The 22,138-nt window shown below is 38.2% G+C and overlaps 1 pseudogene; it reads right to left on the bottom strand.

The window, feature by feature from the left end:
* Positions 1-737: 737 nt before the first annotated feature.
* Positions 738-21,943, bottom strand: LOC139733721 (uncharacterized; annotated as a pseudogene).
* Between the last annotated feature and the right edge of the window lie 195 nt (positions 21,944-22,138).

The following is a 22,138-nucleotide window of genomic DNA, read 5'->3' as shown; positions in this document are numbered from 1 at the left end:
AAAAATGATATGTCACAGAAATGATATGTCATTTCTTCGCCTCATTCATCTGTACAGTTCTCACAAAGTTGTTAATACTATGCATGGTTGAAAAGAATGTAGTTTCAACATTCTGCAACACTATTGACAGCCACAGATCAGGCTTTAAAACACGCTGGTACGATAATAACAAATACTGCAGAAATTGACTTATGCCCAACCTCTCCACAGAATCAATTTTTTCCATTATTGTTCCAACTTTTATGTGATATTGATCATCACTTTGGTACAAAAAATCAACAAATCAGGGTTCGAAATTGGCGATGGTCCGCTGGCCATTGGCCACCCAAAATCATGTCGGACTAGCTAAAAATCATAAAATTCTGAAGTAACTAGTCCGTCTGGCGAGCCAAAATATTGCTTCAGTGTCAAAATTGATTCTAAGTAGTCCGCCTGGCTAGTTTTAAAAAAAAGTTAAGTGCGACCCCTGCAAATGCAAGGTAAATTGGAGACTGAAACATGCCACAAACCTTGCTGATTACAGATCTGCTGAACACAGTAAATCGTTTATAGAATCTGTTAACCAACAAATTGTACATTCCTGATATAGGATGCATTGGTGTTAAAACTGAACAAAATAAACACAAATTTATAGGATACTTCCCCCCCCCCCCCCACCGCAAAAAGAAATAGAGAAGCAGAAACTAAATGTAATGAACTTTGATTTTAGAGGAGAAAGACAGAGCCATCTTAATTAGCTGCCTACTATTACATAACAAGTCTAATGCATATACTATATTTATATCATGTTCAAACTACTAGAGTGTTTTACAGAAGAAATGGTTTAGTTTACTTTTGTTTATTCTTCTGTATTTTTATATCTGCAGGTTTAGCCCCTTAGTGCCTGTGTATGCGTAGATAGCCAAAAGATGATCAGTGATGCATTTTGTAAAAGCAATGGGAGTAGCACAGTGTGGAATACAGACAGCCGTGCCCCAGATGCCTTTCCCCACGACACCATCATCTTTCCTATCGTTCTCTCATATTCTGAGAAAGTCCACTGCTACAGGCAAATGTCCGTTTCCAAACCAACACCAGAATACAGCTCATATCGCGGCACTGACTACACAAAAACAGCCATGCACAAACAGAAGCAAAATTCCCAACATCTGTCCAAAATGTCCAGCTTAAAGTTACAGAACAAAACACCTTTAATTCTCTGACTAAACACGGACAAAAACTTGACAGCTTTCATAAAAAATATGAGGTACTCTCCCAATGGTAAATGTATATCTTACAATTAGTAGCTGGCTTCTTTACCTTTTGTACAGCAAATAAAATCATTAAATCTTAAAGTAAGAATGGAAACAGCTCCTTGAAAATATTTGCCTTTCTCCTGACAAAGAAGCTGACTACTTTAATCTATGGGATATGGGAGAGAAATTGAAGACCAACTCAAGAGGCATGAGGATGCATCACCCGAGACATCTAGTCCGACGCGTTGCCCAGCTCGTCCTCAAGGAGTGATGAAAACTTGTTGGAGTCAGCCCATTCCTGCACGGGAGAAGGAAACCAGTGAAAGCATAATACAGGACCATGAAATTACAATCAAACTCTCACATACGGATGGATGGCTAGCCATTGACAGGTTTTGTAGCATTTTCTGTAATTACCCGGAGCAGGATTCCCTTAGCTTTAGTACTAACTGTAGCTGAAGAGTTGTTATGAGTCTTACTCATTCATTACAAAGTTCACATACTATTCCCCACCTCTTGAGATGTATATGAGTTGTAGTAATGTCTGAAAAAGTATATCATCACAACATCTTTGTACAGCCCTACATCTGTCTTATCTGCTATGCCATCCGTTAACAAAGCACAGCGTGTCATTACTAAACAGGAAATAATGCAACGTAAACATTAACAATAGAGTACTACAGGTTGGTTTGTTTAACGCTTGTGCACCATGGTGTAAACCCCCTGTGTGTAGCATTATTCTGAGACTGTAATGCATGAGCACTTTAGGAAAACATTCTGTTTTTCAAAGCCATGTACCTTTTCATAAAAGTGTTTATGTCAGGAATGCAGCACAGCAGAAATCATAGAGAAAATTGCAAGCTTTCCTGTGACGTAAATTATCCAACTAATCTATTCTATGGCTATCTTTCTTGCAAATGGCCAGTATTCAAAACAAATGGGTTTGTGTGTGGTTATGCGCTTGAGCAAAATATATTAGAAAGATGGCAAGCCGTTGACTGAGTTAGGTGTGCGAACATGGCACCCATAGAGTAAGACAACGATTTGTAATTTTACACCAACCTGTCAGAAGTCTTGCAACTGATTGACAAATTGCCCTTCATCTATGTAAATATCTGAAGTATTTGATTTCTATTCTCCATAACCCAGTTACGTAATTATATGCCTACATTGAGGGATCTAGCAGCATGAATCAAAATCTCATGTCCATACTTGATTACCACTTCAAGAAAAGTGCAGAATCAAAACATGGCTAAAACTCCGGAAATCGACAAAAACATTTTCACACACAAAGTGTGAAATTGAAGCGCGAGTACTATGAACAAAACAAACAAATGTTGCAAGCTTTCCATACCTTTGGTTTGGGCTCTTCATACTTGGGCATGGAGGGAGAGGGTTTAGTTTTGGGGGGACCATCTCTCCGGTCACTATCACGCCTCTGGCCACCATCTGTTACAAAGACAATAGAAAAAGGTTATACATAATGGGCTTTATAAAATAATCCACACTGAAGCACTTATCACACATTCCACACTCCCATTACTATTTGATACCTAAAAGCTACAGTTTTGTGTCCTTCCTCTTCTTTTCAGTTTTACTAACCCGTTAAGGATAAGCAGATCTTGCCATAACATGCATTTCCAACGGACATCTGTCGAGTATACTCGGGGACTAGTCTTCACAGGGTTAACTTGAAGGGGGTAGAGCAACTTCAGTGAAATATAGCATTTCAATTTCCCCAGGATATTAATTTGCTTCAATTATCATAGAACCTTACTTTAACACCACCATTATCTTTCAATTCATACGACTGTTACTGATATCATTATCCTGAGCACTTGACATTTCAATGACGATACTAGTCGATGATGATACTGATAAAAACCAACATATATAAAAGCATTAACTTTGCCGTGCTAAAAGGACAGTTTAAATTTTCCCCACAGAAATGAAATTGACAACTTTTTCCCAACAAAATTTGTTAAAATAGAAGAAAATATTAAAAGCAACTGATGAAAAGAGATGACCATCTCAAAGACACTGAAAGACTTCTCTGTGAGCACTGAGCCAAAAAGGAAAAGGTTCTTCATCGGCAGTCAGGAGACTGACCTGATCTTGGTCCTTGGCCTCTCGACCACGCACCTTGACTGCCAGGCCCGCCGCGGCCTCTCCCTGCCCCCGAAGTGGCTCCTCCTCGTCCCCTGGGTCTGTCACTCCCACCACTGTCCCTTCTGGGAGCCGACTCGCTGGGGGGTCGGTCACTCTGGGCGGGGCGTACGGGTGGCTGGGACTGCCCTCCACTCCCTGCTGGGGCTGCTACTGTCTCACTCCTTTTTGCCCAAGCATTTTCCTGTCAGGGAAAGTGTCGAGATTGAATCATTCTCTCCGAAAGTTCTCTAGACCAACCCTCTAACACACCTTGGTACATTGCAACAGAGGTATAAATCAATATCTGCCTGTCAGTTTCCTCGTTAACTTATTGTTGCCTAACTGTTGTGAAGTCATACAAGGCAATCCAACACTATGTTCAAGGTGTCTTCAATAAGTGAGTAAAATTTGATAATTGGAACAATAAAACAGCATCAGAATCAGACCTCAAATTACAGAAAGTTATGGAATTTCAAGGTTCAAATATTTTTGATCAAACAAACAGTAATATTGGTCAAAACCACACACACACATTGGCCGAGTTCATGCTACTTTTCTTCAGATTACTTGCATAAAAAACAATACAATGAACCTTCCCCTACACTGAGCCTAACTTGAATGTTTTCCTGTAATGCCTTTCTTTAAATCATATCAGTAACACAGAAACATGAAAGTAAGGAACATGCAAGGGCCACAACATAGTTGTAGTGTAAGATCACTGACCTTTGGAGGTGGGGCAGGAACCATCTTGACATCGTCCTGGCGGGGGGAGGTAGGCGTCTTGGGAGGGGGAGGGGAGGTGGGAGTGGGGGACACAGGGGCCTGTTCTTCCTTGTGGAACACCTCTTCATCATTTGAACGCTCACTCTCTCTCCTCATGATCACTTTCAAGGAGACAAAGTAGAAGAGGAATGAATTACACAGAATTGCAATCAGAATTGCAAATTGTGAAAGTGAAAATACACAGACAGCAGAACAAATTTATGTAAATAAACATACAAACTACTAGAGATATATTTGAAGAGAGATTACTTCAAAGCTGCTTAGAAGTAAAACTGGCAACCCATTCATCTCATTCAATTACCCTCAGATGTAAGCCGTTGTTAGTCCTTAAAATTTTATTGTGGGAGAACTCTTATCACAATATATAAGATGATAGGGAGGCATCTTAGCAGTTACCCTACTTAGCAGCCTTACCTGGTCTAGGGCCTCCTCTCCCGGAACCAGAGCTACTATGACGAGTCCGCCCCTCACGACCTTCTGACCTCTCACTATCCCGTCTCACACGACCGTGCTCCTGTCCCCCACTGCATAAAGAAGAGTTAGCAGACATCAATGGCATTTCATTTTCTTGCAAATCCAAAGAACATCAAAAATCTATACTGAACAAATTATGAAGGCAAACCCCTGTTTTCAAAAGAACAATACATAAAACTGTTGAAGTCCCTTACCTATATCTGTCACGTTCTAATTCAAAAATATAAAAAATTTAAAAATATATGTGACATGTTAAAGGACAAGTTCACCTTCATAAACATAAGGATTGAGAGAATGTAGCAATATTAGTAGAACACATCATTGAAAGTTTGAGGAAAATCAGACAATCCGTTCAAAAGTTATGAATTTTTGAAGTTTTTGTACAGTAACCGCTGGATGAGAAGACTACTGCAGTGTATGAATAACTTAGATGTCACATGCGTACAACAATATAAGGAAAATATAAAGAGAATTTCACAAAATGCCATCTTTTGAAAAAAGTACACATTCCCCTGACTCGTTACCGACAAATGTTACGGGTAATATTATTCCCCCTGCCTTTAGATAGAGGCAAGTCGAGAGCTCTTTTATTATGCGAAAAAAAGGGAAAATATGTTGAATTTTCTTTTACATTTTCTTTATACTGTTGTACGCATATGACTCACAAGCTGTAGTAGTCTCCTCATCCAGCGGTTCCAACACAAAAATTTTAAAATTCATTAGTTTTGCATCGACTGTCCAATTTTCCTCAAACTTTCACTGATGTGTTCTACTAATATTGTTGCATTCTCTCAATCCTTGTGTTTATGAAGGTGAACTTGTCCTTTAACATCACCATTTTTGCTGTATTAAGATAGAGCACAAATATATTTATGTATCTGCAGAACAAAAAAATGTCTGTTCTAAAAATGGAATGAATATTTCTAGAAGTATTTTTACCTGTCTCAGCTCTCAAGACAAATGTGAACATATAACAGATATAACAGCAAGGTCACTCCAAAGACTGCTTGAAAAATATGGAGGAAAAAAAAGTAGAAATAATTTTCAAGACCCTTTTCAAAGTTTTGGAAAATATAAACTTTATCAAAATATCCCTACAATGTTACATATCCCTACAACAGCAAACACACACAAAACAAAGCACATTTCTTCAAAGACTCTACACCATTCTTAAAATAATGTGGTACCTCACAGATTCAGGGATTGTGCAAACTCGGATATTTTAATTTCAAAGACTTTCAAATGACTATCCAAGGATCAAGTTTCATGTCCCAAATCTATCAGTATACAGAAACACAGTAGTAAACACAGAAAAAAAAAAAATGCCATAAAACCTGGCAGACTTACAGCTCAGAATTTCTTCAACATGTTGCCTACAATGTGGAAATATCTTTCAAGAGCTATATTTCAAAAATTTAAGTTCATCATATATTCAAAGGATTTTTCATAGACAACTAAAACTGACGCATTTTGAAAGCTCGTATAACTTGTGAGATTTACGTGGAGGCCTCATATCTGCCACAGGCTGGCAGTCCTGTGACTTACCCCTCTTTCCTGGGAGGTTCCCGCTCCACCACAGGTGGCTTGGTAATCTGCTCCTTCTCCCTCCTCTCTCTCTCCAGCTTCTCCTCAATCTGCCGCTCCCTGGTTGCCGTGTCAACCGGTTTCGCTCCGCCAAAGATGGCCGAGTTGGATACGGCAGAGCTCGTGTCTCGGGGCTGGGTCCTCTTTTGCAGAACCAGCTTCTTTCTCTCACGTGGAGGCTCTGATGACAAACACAGGAATACTAAGTGCCACTCTTGCTAAAACATTTCATGTCCTACAATAAATCTAATTACAGGTACAGACACATAGAAGAACACATACATTCATCTCGGCTTTTAGATTCTGATAAACAACATTCATTTAGGCTATCTGATTCTAAATATAACATCACAAGCGCTCTATGAAACCACATGCGTAAGGTAAAGTGCACAAACTTCCATGAAAGCAATGTATGACTCAAACAGTGGTCTCATTCTAAATACCACTCCAAGGATTTGCCTCCTTTGTTGTATTAAAGGTCATTATGGTATGGTGTATATGCACACTGCATACCTATATAACATGGCTGTTATCAATCAGCAGAGATAGTACTTCAGCAGCAATTAGACATCAATATATGAATTCTGAACTTATCAAAGGATGGCTTAAATTCATTGACTCTCATCTGGATTCAAGTAGCTCTACTAAGAACATTTCTTTCTTTATGCAATATGGTCTCAAATATGTCCACGAGGTAGGTCACTGCCAATTCCAGCATATACTAGAAATGTTGCCATGGCAAGTGAGTATGCCTCCACCATATTGCATCATTCTCCTGTAAGTCTTTTATACACCTTGACAGTGGCAGATAACAGTTTCACATGATTGGTAAAAGTTTAAATGATATGTTTGAAAGTTTGATGGCATAAGCCCAAATTTGTTCAGTGTTTATACATTTCTTGAACCAGATTTCATTTGGATGGTTAAATTGTTTCAAAGAGCAAGTATTCAGGAATTTGAGTATTTTGACTTGATCTCTGACCTTTGAACTTTGACTCCATGGTGCAAAACTTTGCTTAAAGAATGCTGGCATGGTAGTATATGTATATGCTTAGTTTCATGAAAATACCTTCAGGCATTACAGAGATACATTGTTGTATGGGAAAAATAGTGAAATTCTAAGAATTTGACCTTGAACTTTGACTCTGACCTTGAGAGTGCACAACAACAACAACATCAACCAAAAAAAAATCAACTGATAGGCAGTACTTTGTGCACTCATACATACATATGCCAAGTTTCATTTGGATAACTCAAACGGTTCTTAAGTTACGCTGTTCACAAAATTGATAATGGACGGATGGACTGACAACCCGAACACATAATGCCTCCGGCGACACTTTGTGGTGGAGGCATAAAAACCTTGACTCAGCAACATACACACACAGCTCCATTTATCTCCAAAACACTGACCTCCCTACTTCTCTCACTCTCTCTTTCTAATTCCTTGTTTTATCCAATTCACATAAGTGTGAGATAAGGTGGTAATGAGGAAAAGACACAGAGTGTTTGACACTCGGCAGAAATAAACAAAAAAATTTAAAAAATATATATTTTTGATGAAATGTACTTGAAACTATAAGTATAAGTATGCATTGTTTCCACCTCTGTCTCTTTCCTTCTCTTTTCATTGAATCTTCCACCTTTGTTTTATCAAATGAATTTGTATGATAATTGTTTAATAGTTGAAATGTATTGATAATTGTTTGTAGGGGATCATTTCCAACAAGCCTCTTGTGTGCTTTCTATGATCCCTCCATTCAAAATGCAGGCTTTCAAGCAGGATAATGTAAAAAAGTAGGAATAAAGTAGGAACAAAATCTCTAAAAAAGTAGGAAAAAGTAGGACAGGAGAGGGAAAAAGTAGGGCATTAAAGAAAAAAAGTAGGAATAAATCAGGACATGTGCAGGCTTTTTGGAGTAGTTTTCGTCGATACTCACCAGAACTCTTGACGTTACATGTAAATATTAATTTGTACTCACAACCCTGCTGCCTCAGCCTCACTTTTGCTCCTGGGAGAGCCTGAAAAATACAACAAAGGCAGACGTTCGTTACAACAATGTCTGGTAACAAGCACAAATGCATGTTCAACCGTACAGTCAATATGAATCTTGATCACTTATTACAATACTTACATAGAAAAGACATAATTTTGTGATTGACATGAACACCTACCATATATGTGATCCTGCATCGCAACACCAACAAAAAGTTGCCAAACATGGATTTTTAATTAAGAGCAGATTCTGAAAGAGCAAACTTAAAGATGAAAAATGATGTATAACTTGATTCAAATGGTCTCTCCTAACCTATCCTAATATTGGAATGAAAGCACACACTCCGGAAAATGTGAACTGAAAAAAGGGGCTCCTGAAGTATAGCGTTTATTCAAGCGCTCAATCTTTATCAAGCCGTGCTAGCTGTGCAATGAATGGAACAAATAACAGAATGTTAACCACTGGAGCTACAACAATGAAGAGATTATCAGATTAAGCTGCGCATGCTTTATTAACACATTCTGTAGGTGATCAATGCCAACTTTCAAAGCAGAAGCATCGTCCTTTCTAAAGTTATTGGAGTTGAAAGTTAAAAGTATGGACAGGGTTTTTAAGAAATGAACAGATGACTCTATGAGAAACACCTAATCACACTATTCTACCAAACAGTGTTCCAGAAAAAACTGCTAAAAAACACAATTTCCTTTTCGTTTTATGATCCTAAACTTTAGTATAATATAGAAGAGGACTTGCTCTTTCAGAAAATATGAAAAACATACGATTGGCTGGATTGGCCCATATCATCTATTTTCAGTCCTAATACAAAATCAGTGCATGCGACTTTTTGTTGGTTTTGTGATGGACGGTCACATATCATCCCACAAAATATGACATAAACATTCCATGATGTGTAAGTTATACACCTATGCCAAAGGTATGTTATACACTTCCATAATTAAAAGATGGCATCTTTTATCTACATTCATTTGAATGTTTTGAAGTTGTGAAGATATGTGGTTCATTCCAAAATGTAAAAAAGATTGGAAATAAGGATATTTGACAAAAGCAATTTAAAAAAAATTACACTTTTATCTACATTCATTTGAAGTTGTGGAGATATGTTTCATTTAAAAGTGTGAAGAAGACTGGATATAAGGATGTTTGACAAAGCTATTCAAGTGATGCTCACAACAACTTAGTATGCTTTCAACTTCCAGCTGAATGACCATGAGATGTAAGCAATATACTTACTTTCCAAGAGACTTTCAATTTCAAATACATGTACGCACTTAACATGTGTTCAAACATTTCAAAATAACAGGATAATTTAAACTACTTATATGTAGCGCTCAGTATTAGTCTCTGAGAACATGTGCTATCATATTACATTTCTAGCAAGACATGCATGAAGTATGGGTTGTCTCATGACAGTGAGGCCTTACGAAGTGAAATTATATCTTTCCAAGAGACTTTCAATTTCAAATACATGTAAGCACTTAACATGTGTTCAAATATTTCAAAATAACAGGATAATTTAAACTACTTATACGTAGCACTCAGTATTAGTCTCTGAGAGCATGTGCTATCATATTACATTTCTAGCAAGACATGCGTGAAGAATGGGTTGTCTCATGACAGTGAGGCCTTACGAAGTGAAATTATATCTACCAATGCATTGACATCTTTATTTTGCAAATCCTGGCCCACTACAAATCTACACACTCAGATACTGTGAGTTTATGGCACAGTGTCCACAACTGAATTTCCAGTGATATAGATTATCTTTATAATCATATGATATAGATGGAAACACAAGGCAAGCTCAATTTGAAACACTTAAACCAATAGAACACAAAACATCCAAAGAGAGAGAGAAAAAAAAGGACATCATTTATACTTTACATTTCAGCATCAGGGAAATGTAGTATTTTTGCATGTAGAGTAACATAAGACTGTAATATAACCAAATGACTCCACTTTACAAGATGTGAGGAGCATACATGTACATCTGCTTTTATCATTTCTCACTGTCTGTAGTCTTACCGACTTTATAGGTAGCAAAAAATGACTCTGTTTTTTGATAATTTTCTGTAGATAACAAATAAATAAGTTTTCATTTCTTTGGTGTTCCTGTTGATGCTAGATTTCATCAATTCTTGAATCAACTTACATTTGTTAATTTAGAAAGAGTTGTAGAAAATAATCATTCTGTACTTTCCAATGACTTACTACTGTTTGCAATATTTGCCACATTTACTGGAGATAGTTAATAGTTCTTTACATTCAACTTTTTTTCAGCTCATCATGACCCTTTTTGTTGAATACACATACAGCTATTTGACCTTTTCAAGAAGATTCTCCATTTTGCAATCATTCCAGGCACTTTTAAGTTCATTCAATGTTCTTGAAATCAAACTTCTTCATATATTTTGAGAATATTACATCCTTCCGCCTTTGAAATTTTACATGGTTGAGATTCTGTTTTTCATTCTACAGATATTCTACTGGCTCAGTATTTCAGCATGTTAATCTTATAGACTACTCTTTGCAAGATCTGGAGAATAAATAAACAGTGACTGTCATTATCATTTTAGTCCTTGCTAGCTTCTCTGATTTCTCTGGTTGTTTGAGAGCAAATACACTCTAGAAGATCTGTATATTTACCATGCAGTTCCCATCCAGTGGCGTATCTAGGGAAAATGGCGCCCGGGGCAAGCGCGAAAATTGCGCCCCTAATTTCTGAAAAGTGTTCAACCCCAACCCCATCCCAGTAGGGAATTTTAAAAAAGTCCACATGATATGCTTTTTCAAGCACTTAAAAGGGGTCTTTTGAGAGTGATTTAAATGTAATAAATTTAGATAAATTTTGGCCAGCGAGCGCAGCGAGCAAACCGAAAATTTTTGTATATTTCCGCGTAATCATCATGTTCCTTTCTTATCTCTTTTTTTTTTTGGATAAAAAAAAATTTTGTATTTCAGCCTACAAAACATGGAATTCTTGTCATTTTTTGCTTATCAAATCTTACAATTCTAATCAAGATATAGTGACGGCCTTATAGATAATGATTTATACCAACAAACTGAGGACTTGAAAAAATACTCCAAATTAGTACGCACGAGTGAGCCGAATTTTGTACAAAATGTATATTTCAGCGCCATCATCACGTTTTGTTCTTGCCTTTTTTTTTTGATAAATTTTGGCGAGCGAGCGCAGAGAGCGAGCCGAAAATTTCTGTTTCAGCCTACAAAACATGGAATTCTTGTCATTTTTTGCTTATCAAATCTTACAATTCTAATCAAGATATAGTATTTGTGTATTTCCCCATCATCATTGCGTTTTGTTCTTATCTTGTTTGAGTTGGTTTTTTGCGCCCCCCCACCCCCGTATGTTCGACACCTTTGGCGCCCTCGTTCGATCCAATGGGCGATCGCTTCAGAACGAAAGAAATAAAATTGCAGCCGCTGCTCCGTGTAGCATTTTGCCTTCTAACGATGGCATGTGTGAACACAATATACATTGTCATTTCGTCCGCATCATTATCACGTTTTGTTCTTATCTTCTTTTTTATATATAAAAATTTTGGCGAGCGAGCGCAGCGAGTGAGCCAAAATTTCAGCTTACAAAACATGGAATTCTTGTGTGAACACAATAAACATTGTCATTTTTTGTTTTTGTCTTGTTTGATTTGGTTTTCTTCCCCCCCCCCCCCCCCCCCCCCCTTCTTCCCGGTCCGGGCGAGGTTTTTTTTTTCTTCTTCTTCTTCTTCTTTCATTCTTTTTTTTTTCTTCTTTTTTTTCTTTTTCTTCTTCTTTTTTTTCTTCATTTTTTCATTTTCGGCGCCCCCAAGGAGTGGCGCCCAGGGCACGTGCCCCCCCTTGCCCCCCCTAGATACGCCACTGTTCCCATCCCCCCCCCCCCCCGCACTTAAATACAGTGTATTTGTGCCCTTTCAATTTCGATACTCTCCATTGTTCTGTTGGTTTTCACCTTCAACTTACAGTTTTGTATGTTGACACAATTGGCATACACATCCATCCATTCACTTTTTTCTTCTTTAAGAAGTTTCCCTGTCTCACATTTTACCAAGACTCTTTCAGATGGTTCAATATTTTGGATATGTCACTTCAAACGACTCATGACACTTTGACCACTTTCATCACGATATTTCTGTTCTACCATTTTCTCACATCTTGTTCAAACTAGCTGGGTAATAAAAAGATGTTCAGCCTTAACTAAAATTTGCAAGATCTGTGGAATAAAAAGACATCATGGCTTCTAATTTTTCTGCAAGTTGTTTCCTCTAAACTTAACAAACTGTTCTTGGCGGTCCAACTTAAAACATCCACACACTTGCTCTTATTTGTGGAATATGCATTCATTATCTTTCTTGAATGTTAGGGTTTTTTCTCAGGTAATGCTTTAGATGGCTTTTCTCTCTACATATTCCTGATAGTTTGTAAGTTTTGTCAGGAAGTGAACTTCAACGTCTCATGGTTTAAACTTCAATCAATCTTTAAATGTTACTGAAATATTATTTTTGTGTTTGTTTTCTGTGAAGTTCCTCCATTTCCTACTTTCTTTTAAGTTCTTCGAGGTAATGTATGTCTTACCTATGATGCAATTCAACCTCTTAGACAATACTTGTAAGATGTATACAAGCCATCAACTTTTAAGATTGTCCATAAAGAGGTTTCTGCTCTATTAGTCTTTATCTTTCACGATGGCTAATTACTGTTGTTCTCACTCCTTGTCAACAATGTGTGGGATCTGTTAATTAAACATTTCTTCTTGTTCATCTGATTTTTCAGCAACTAACTTTCCTCAGCTGTTTACCTTCAGATGAATTAAGGTTTCTGGTAGTCATATCTACCACCTGACCATGATTCAAATAGATATCACAAGTCATATGTCTCATGTTAAAGGTCCAGTTTACCTTTGGGAGCAGTGCTTTTGATTTAGCCCCAGTAATATGCAAGTTTCATGCAAATGGGTCCCTACCAATCCATGCTTTCTTGGGAATAACTCATCCTCACATCAACCAGATCTAGTTTCTGTGGTGAAAAACTTACTTTTATATTAAGTTTTTCATATTGCAATCATTGTTAATTATTATTATCAAAACATATATTATTGAAGGATTTCAGGCAAAGGGGATCTGAAGGTGTCATTTCTTGTTTTGACATGACCTTTACGATTTACGTAGTAAACCATATTTTAGCAAAGGAAATTTCTGTTTTCTGAGGATTTGCATTCCAGCACATGCATTAGACATGATATGCTTGAACTCTACATCCATTAAAACTGGCTGTAGGCAGCATTTTCACCTCAGTTGTATTCTTTGGAAGTCACATGTCAAATTCTATTTTTAGGTATATGGCAAGCTTACCTGGTAATTTTGAGCGATGATGAGAGCTGGTTGAGCACTGCTCCAAGTCCTAGGCTGCAATATCAGTGGGATCAATCACATCTGCACAGGAGCAAAAGCTGAGGCTGGCAGCAGTCTTGTGGTTGATTGGTCTGTGTTATCCCTCTTTCATTCTGAAGAGGCTCTCCCCACCAGTAAGAATCTGCAACTAGAGTCTACTCATCATTTCTGAATATAAACTATTCAAGTACCGGGTAGCCTTGCACATTTTTTTTTTTTTTTTTTTTTGCGGGATTTTTCACCAAAAAAGCAGGAAAAAGTAGGAAAAATAGGGACAGCAGTAAAAAAGTAGGAAAAAGTAGGAAAAGTAGGGCCACTTGAAAGCCTGAAAATATATAAATTGTACCAAGGCAATTGTGTTTTGATTTTTTTAAATATTATGTTTTGACATGGAAAGGCAGTTGTGTTCATTCATTATATGGAAATAATGAATGAATGAATGAATGAATGAATGAATGAATGAATGAATGAATGAATGAATGAATGAATGAATGAATGAATGAATGAACTCACCTCTATCTCTTGGCGGTCCATAGTCCTCTTCATCTCTGCCTCTCCTTGGAGGTCCACTATCATCATTTCTCCTCCAACCATCTGGTGGAAGAAAATCAGGGTGTGGCATTATCATGTGATATGTGACTGGCATCAGACTAAATCATTATGCATGCATCTTCCACAAACAGGATCTGACATCTACATGCTAATTCTCATCGCAACTTGTGACATTTAAACTAGTGGAAAGGAAATAAAATGAAATGTTTCAACACAAAACAGAATTCCTATTGCTCCCATTCATAATATTTTCGCACACAAGTATGTGCCAGCTCATTTTTCACAAATCTCACAAGTTAAATTGTATCCCCTTTATAAGGATGACCACTGTCTACAGACATGTTTATTTAAAAAAAAAAAGAATCAATCATCACTTTCAGTTTGCTGATATCATTAGGTCCCATACTGTCTAAACATATTCCCTGTCATGGTGTTACTAGCTGACGTGATATTTAACAATTGTATCATTCATAGCTTCCATTTGGTGCAATTTGTAGGATTTTCTAACGTACCTTGTCCATCATCTCTGTCGAAACCTCCTCGGCTGTTGCTGTATCCTCTGTCATAGTCTGACCCTCTGTCATTCCGTCGGTCATAACCCCTATCCCCTCCCCTGCGGGAGTAACCTCCCCTGTCTCCTCCCTTGTCATAGCCATAGTCTTGGCCGCGATCAGGAGCAGCCGAATATCCCCCATAGTCTGCTGATCCCTGGTCACGATCCCACTCCCGGCCAAAGCCGCGACCGTCCGAGCCGCCTCCTTTCTCATAGTTGCCTTCATAGCCGCCGCCACCGCCACCACCACCACCACGATCATAGTTCCTGTCAAAGCTGCCTCCTCCTCCTCCACCTCCTCTGCTGTATCCTCTGTCATCATCGTAACCACGGTCACGATTGTATCCACGGTCATATCCACGATCAAATCCACGGTCGGAACCGCGATCGTAGCCACGGTCGAAGCCCCGGTCGCGATCAAATCCGCGGTCTCGGTCATAACCACGATCCCTATCAAATCCTCCGCGGTCTCGGTCAAATCCACCTCGGTCTCTACTGCCATAGCCGCCCCTATCTCGTCCACCTCCGAAGGAATCTCGGCTGTCCTGTCCCCCTCGGTCACGCCATCTGTCATTTCTGTCGCTGTCACTGCTGTATCTGCTGGCATTGTTGTAACCACCTATATTATTCACACACAGAAAGTTACATCACAAGGTAAGAGTGTTACCATATACAATGCAGCCCATGAAGCAACTGTCACAACTTACAAACAATTGAATAGTTTGACATCATATGCAGAGTGAATCAAAATGTGCAGTAATAACAGGTTGATAAATGTATTACAGAAGAAAATGTTTACTCTTTATTATGATAGTGCTTGAACCCATCTCGCTCTGAGAGGGATTAAATAATTCACCTGTTATTCATATGATTACAAGTCTATCCTCCTATATTTCTACCTATACATGTGTATGCTCGTATGTTTTTAAAGTGCTTAACTCCTTTAATAGGACCCATAGACAACATGTTCACATACAGTGTCAATAGGATTTTAGGCTGGTGGCCCCAAATTTACTGAACAAAATCTTACAAACACAGCAGTCTGCACTATACCCTCGAGAATTTTGTCATAACAAAGAAAAGAAGAAAGCACTAAAGATGACCAAGCAAAAGTACTAAAATCAGTGTTAAAATTCATGCTTTCTATACGCAAGTACTTTCTTCTTTTCAGTCACGCCATTAGCAATCATTATCTTGATAGAATACTTTGTTATGGCGTTTTTCTACACCAGAGAAATTTAGTACCACAGGCAAAGCATCGTCCCAAGATATGCATGCTTATTCGCTTGCAACATCTTGACCAACACAATAGACTCTTCTTGAGGAATTACACAAGTAGAGTCACAGTCTAGCTTGCTAAGCATCAAGAAAAGCAGTTTAGTCAGTATATCCAACCATAGAAAACAATGACTTTTCTGACTGAAAGAAACTGTTCAAATGGGGATGACTATGACAGGAATCTGAAGTTCTTTTTAGCCTTTCTTTTTAGAAAATGCTATCTTTGTATGGATTTTGGAAGAGATTGCTCATGAACACACACATACATTTACACAATTGATGTCTTTAATGCTTATAATGAACAATGCACTACTGTAAAAGTGGATGTTTTCGCTTGAGTAATATTTCGCGCTTGATCAGGTAAGATGAATTTCACAAGTTTTAATTCCGCTGAATCAAGACATAAATTACTGGAACCTATGGCAAGCAAATATTCTTTTGCTTGCTTTGATTGCTTGCTTTGATTGCTTGCTTTGATTTTCTGCGCGGGTTCCTGGTTGCGCAAAAATTTCCACACCATGAAAATTTCCACTTAGTTGAGCCTTCCATTTTCTTCAATAAGTTGGGATCACACGAAATGATGATAATATTATAATTGTTCATCTATTGCTTCAAATAACAAATTTGAGGCAACAGTACAGTGACATTTGGCCTAGACCTCTGACAAAAAAAATCACTTCATCTACATAGTTGTCTTGTTATTTCTACCTTTCCTGCCACATTCCATTACCACTGGGATGTTCCTAGAAGGACAACCAGGCCAAATGGATGGACAACCTGACAAGATACCTCTGGTATCCTTTGGTGTAAAGGCATAAAATGAAAGGAAGTTCCTCTTACCCTGATTCCACTCACTACGGGATTCATCAGAACGCCTCCAGTCACCAGCTGTCTTGTCAAACTTGTCCATTTTGCCATCTGCAAAGGATAAAGAGCATGGCATGGATTATGTTGAAGGGGGAATGTCTCATCATGCAATGCAAATTCAAACAGGTTGATTAATGTGTACAATGGTCAGATGTCATTTCAGCCTGAAGAAATAGAACAAAAGTAGTGTATACGCCATATATTTCACGAGTCTATAAATTTTCGCGAATCAGGAATTCCAGACGATTTCGCGAGTGTTAAATTCGCGATCATGAAGTCCTGTACTGAACTGAGAAATGTATACATGCATACGTCACATCCACATCGGGATCAGAGTCAATATTTTCGCGAGTCTTTAATTTCGCGAATAGCACCTAACTCCCAAAATTCACGAAATATTCGGCGCGTACAGTATTACACTTATATACCAATCATGCACATGACTACCATGCAAATAATTGAACTGAGAAAAGTTGCCCCTAAAACCCACAAAAATAAATGCATCAAGATTTTGAAATCAGTTATCACAAAAACTAACAGGCACAGAAATAAGCAAATTTCAACACATCAATAAGTAAAATGATTAACTTCTCAAATGAATGAATATAATCTTTGTGTTCTACAATATACGCTAAATCATATGGCATTCACAAGGGAATGACTAAGGGTGAAAAATGCTGCCACAAACCTGTCTGGGCTTGACTGGCAAGATCCACACGTATCCTCCTCGACTTCAGTTGCTGCAATACAAAGACACAAAATACAGACAATGATAAACATTCGTTTCAGCAATCACATGAGCCTATGCTAACCACAACCTGGGAGATGGGAAGAGGTCCTTCCTACCTCCCTGCCATAACAGATCTCAAATACTTGTACACTGTACAATCACAGGATACTAGAGAAAATATCCTAATGGTTGCAGCCAGAAAGCAATTTAATTATGACAGGAGATGAAAAGTTTGGGGACAGAAAGACATTGCCACATTGTGCATTTAAGACTGCTTCTAGTTGGTATTAACAACACTATGAGACTTTTTATTTTAACACTTTGTATGATACAAATTTATTTGCATATAAAAAAAACCCCAACATTTTAAAAACATGTTTGAACAGTATCATGAATGTGGGCTACGCATGTTTGCTTCAGAAAGAAGCCTTTAAAAGTAAGGTCCTTCACCTTTGACCTATTGCAACACTGAGCAAATGTGAACCATGACTGAAACTACGGATGAATTGCAGAACAGGCTACAATATGTAAGAGGGACAAACTTACAGCATGGTTCAGGGAGAGCGCTTTGTAGAGAGACTCGATGTCATCGATCTCAGCGTAGCCAAATCCTTTCATCCTCTGGTCTCCATCGCGAGGCAATCTCACGTCACTCACCTGCAGGCAGGGTTCACACGAAGAGCAAAATTGTGAGGATAATGACACAAATCAGACAGAAAACATGAGCAAATCTTCTAAATTCTTACACAAGAAGATTTTCACCTATTGTGAAATGACCACAGGGCTTATCAGTACTGCAACATATTGGTATCATATTCATCATATCATAATCTAATTCATTGTGCAGAGAAGAGCAGCACATCAAGATTCTCCTATTTCAGGTCTAATGTGGATATCATGTTATGCCAAATAAAAAAAAAAAAAACAACAACCCAACAAATTATACAAGGAGCAGATTTTGAAGACAAAGAGAATGAAACACAACTTAGGAAGGAGGCTTGCATAGTACTGGTAGGAACCATAGTAAGTTCTTAGTTCACTGTGTTCACTAGTGATTTTGAGCATTACTTTTGAAATGAAGACTGACATAAATCAGAAAGGACAACAGGAGACATAAAGCAGCTCATTTCTGATCTGAAATAGCAGTTCTGCAATATGGCCATGAGCTTACTGTACATTGCATTAGCCAGGAGGCATATTTGCATCTGTGATTTGGAATTTAAGCATTGATTGATGATTAACAGGAGAAACTCTGCATCGGGCATAAAATGAAGCCAAAAGCTGATACCTGTGGTAGTAAGGGAGCTGTTAACACTGCAACCTCTGAAGCACAGAGATTATTTTTGTGTCTGCCTTAGTAAATTCAACACTGCTATACTGAGAAATTAGATTACGAAGTTAAAGGACAAGTCCACCCTCATATACATGTGGATTGAGTGAATGCAGCAATATTAGTAGAACACTTCAGTGAAAGTTTGGGGACAATCGCACAATCTGTTCAAAAGTTATGAATTTTTAAAGTATGTGCGTAGTCACTGCTGGATGAGAAGACTACCACAGTGTATGATGTCATATGCGTACAACCATATAAAGGAAATAAAAAGAGAATTTCACAAAACTTTACTTTTTGAATAAAGTGCACATTTCTTCGACTTGTTACTGACATATGTTAAGGGTAATATTATTCCCCCTGCCTTATGAAAGAGAGAAGTCAAGTGTTCTTTTGTTACACGAGAAAAGTTAAAATATGTTGAATTTTCTTTATTCTTTCTTTATATCGTTGTACTCATGTGACATCACAAGCTATAGTAGTCTTCTTATCCAGCCTTGAGTGAGCAGAAACTTCAAAAATTCATAACTTTTGAACAGATTGTCCGATTTTCCTCAAACTTTCACTAATGTGTTCTACAAATATTGCTGCATTCACTAAACCCTCATGTATATGAAGGTGAACTTGTCCTTTAAGAATCCTCCCATCTTCTTTGAAATTTCAGATACTACATGTACATCCCTGAAGCACATTGGATTTACAAAATATTTTTTTGTTCACAATTCCTTGTTTAGAGGACTTTTTCCACTCCCAATTCCTCATCCCCACAAATAACTGCAGCTAGGAAGGGAAGGCATGCACCCTTACGTTGCAATTGGACCCAGTAAGAAACTTCTTGATTTCTTCTGCAGAACAGTCAAACGGCAGGTTGCCCAGGTAAATGGTGTATGGAGGGTGCTCAGGCAGCTTGCTCCTGTCAATGTCGATGGCCTGGGCACTCTTGGGGGCCGTGGGCAGCGCAATGGCCTCGGCACTGGAATCGGGCCAAGGACTGACATCTGAGGGCAAAGGAGATCCCAAGTATTGACATAGCATGAGTCAATGAAAGAGGTTACAAAAAGAAGGGTCGATGGTTGGATGGTATGGGACCTAGAGAAGAAAATGTCTTTAAAAAAATCTGCATGACAGTAATCCAAAGTGGAAATATCTTTAAAGAACTCCAAACAAGATAAATATAGGCACACAATAGCATATATTAGGAAGTGAGAATAACACAAACTGTCAGAAATTATTGATATTCCAATAGTTTCAAGCACTTCAATACAAATCTCTCATGTATACAAGTATACAATATGTCACATTGTTTGAAACATCCTCCCCCTGTTGAAGGACAAGGATGGTCTTAGGTAAATGTATTTTGATACAACACTCTAAAAATGACATTCATGCCATATACCCAGCAAGAATATCATAATATTCTATGCAGGGTAGAACAACATGCTACAGATGGCTTCATACTTACAGTCATCTCCCAAGTCTGGTGCTTCATCAGCCCAAGAGGACTTGGAGGAGTAAACCATTTTGGTGCCAGGAGCCGGAGAGTCATCGCCTTTGGACAGGAACTCGGTCAGGTTGACCTTGGTTCCCTTGATCTTTCCCTTCTTTTTCGCTACAGAAAACAACAGACCAGAAAGTCACATAGTGCTGCATTAAGTTTTTCATTTCAAACTAAGAAAAACAGACAAGAAAGGCATTCACAGATCCATAGAGATGACTAGAGGCTGGACTTTTACTTGTTTTTTTCTATTTTTAATATTTAATGTTATTTTTTTACACTGTTTTTCTAAAGTTTTAACATATGTCAATCTAGGGACTAAAATTAGACATAATCGTGGAGGGTGAGGTATCTCACCCAGCACGTATAGGCACATAACAGTAGTTACGCATCTCCAAAAGCAGCATCTATGGCTAATTAGTACCAGAAGCTTTCGTCTGTCCGGTCAGAGTCAAAATTATTTAAAATGTTATAAACTCCTCCGAACAGACAGATTTTTCTGTCTCTTGCTTTAATATTGCAATGGCAATTGCTACTGCTTCTCTCAATGTTGCAGAGACTTCAACCAACCTGATGCACCTCTTACAACAGTAAACTGGTGGAGATGCTTTGTTGATTGAATCCCTGCTAGCAAACTAGCCAGCGCCAGTAGCCACTCTGAAGTCTGATCACACAAAAATGACTATCATTTTTAGGTCAAGCAGCTAGATTAGTTACTTAAAAATATTTATGGCAGGAAATCAGAAATTTTGCATGATCATTTCAGGTTATCTTATCTGAAGCGAGGAATCTCCTGCCAAGACTGTGTGGTATGGTAAGCAGCCCGCAGCAGGATGTCTGCTGTTGCATGTTGTTGAAAACATGAAATGCGAATGAATGTCATTTACTCACTGATTTAGGGGTCTATTATATCAAAAGCACAGTAATAATCACCTGAGGTCCATGTCCAGAGCAATACTTAAGATTACAGAAACTTTTGGCAAACAATATGAAGCTGTTTGAATTTTAGACATTTTCTATTGTTCACAAACATGGGGCATATGGATAAAATGCCGATCAAGGGCGGGCGCGACGCGATGTGGGTGCGATTTTCACGTGAATGTACACGAGGGCACCACAATTACACGCTAGACAACTCCAACGTTAGCTCTCCGGAGGTTGCTTCGCTGTAGCTAGCTGTGCACACGGTGTGTGAGCGAGGGAAGGAAACACGGACCTCCCCACGTTTTTGCGCGAAATGTTCCTCGCATATGCTCGCACAACAGCGCGCGAGATCGGCTTCCCATTCATTGCTAGCGTCGTAAATGAACTTGTTGAAATACTAATGAAGCATGTTACAACAAAAACATTATCATGCTAACTGACTATCGTTCAAATTGGAGTATTTTAGTAAAACCTACGGCATTTTCCAATATCTGAGCATGTGAAATAGTTAGATTTGATCGATATGGGAGTTTTCGTGGTTAACTTACCAGATGACGCCATGTTGCTTTAGTGGCTGCGTGTGCGAGCTGAACAAGTTTCAGCAAGAGATGCTTTTGCATTCCAAAGAGACCAGTATCACTCCTTACCAATGCATTTTCTAATTTTATAAAAATAAATAAAAAATTTTCACAATTATTTTAGCGTGAAAAATCCTTTGAATTTTAAGTCTCAAAACCAAAATTACTGGCATTACTTCCATTT

This window comes from Diadema antillarum, unplaced genomic scaffold, assembly GCF_040938485.1.
Source record: "Diadema antillarum isolate AM-2024a unplaced genomic scaffold, OU_Dant_1.0 seq00000488_RagTag, whole genome shotgun sequence".
Lineage (NCBI taxonomy): Eukaryota > Metazoa > Echinodermata > Echinoidea > Diadematoida > Diadematidae > Diadema > Diadema antillarum.
The sequence above is the reverse complement of the archived record's forward strand: the minus strand, read 5'-3'. Positions and strand labels throughout refer to the sequence as shown.